General features: G+C 64.2%; 1 long non-coding RNA gene across 1 annotated transcript in view; it reads right to left on the reverse strand.

The window, feature by feature from the left end:
- Positions 1-763, reverse strand: part of LOC102379594 — a 4911-nt gene that overhangs the window by 3147 nt on the left and 1001 nt on the right. The gene's annotated exons all lie outside the window — the stretch shown is intronic.

The following is a 763-nucleotide window of genomic DNA, read 5'->3' on the forward strand; positions in this document are numbered from 1 at the left end:
CTGGGGCCAGACATGCTCTGCCATCATCTGCATGAATCCAAGCCACTGCGCTCTGGCCTGGTCAGGACAGGGAGAGCTGGTGCCCCTCTGGTAGGGCTGGGGGTGGGGGGCGGACTGTGAGCTGGGAGTGCAGGGCACTGGCAATGCCAGGGGGCTGCGGGTTGGGATTGAGGGGTACCATAATGGCCCAGGGGGAAGGGTACTGCGGGTTGGGAGTGAGGGGCACTGGCAGGGCTGGGGTTAGTAGGTTGGGAGTGAGGGGCAGCAGCAGGGCTGGGGGATTGCTGTGGCTTGACAGTGAGGGGCAACAGAATGGGCAGGGGCAGGGCATCAGCATGTCACTGCCCCCCCACCATCATATTCCCTCTTGCCCCCACCCCTCCGCGTGACAAGTGTCCTTTTTTTGGACCTGGAAATATGTTAACCCTACTCCCAACCCACAATTCTCCCCCCCTCCCCCCTGTGCCCCTCAATCCTGATCTGCAGCCCCTTGTCCCCCAGCCCTGCCATAAGGGCCCTGGCTCTCCCTGTCCTGACCAGGCCAGAGCACAGTGGCTCCAGTTCGTGCAGGCAATGGCAGAGGGCATCTGGCCCCAGCCCAGACTGGAGGGAAGAAGAGGGGAGGCTTGTGGCACCCTCCGGCCCTGGGTTAGAGCTGCTGTGCCCTGCCAAGCAGCCTGGCCAGGGCCCCTCTGTCCCCTCCTCCCCCCACCCCAGTGGCTCCTGGCTGATCAAGTCCTGTGAGCACAGGCACCAGCGCCTG

Source organism: Alligator sinensis, unplaced genomic scaffold (assembly GCF_000455745.1).
Source record: "Alligator sinensis unplaced genomic scaffold, ASM45574v1 scaffold123_1, whole genome shotgun sequence".
Lineage (NCBI taxonomy): Eukaryota > Metazoa > Chordata > Crocodylia > Alligatoridae > Alligator > Alligator sinensis.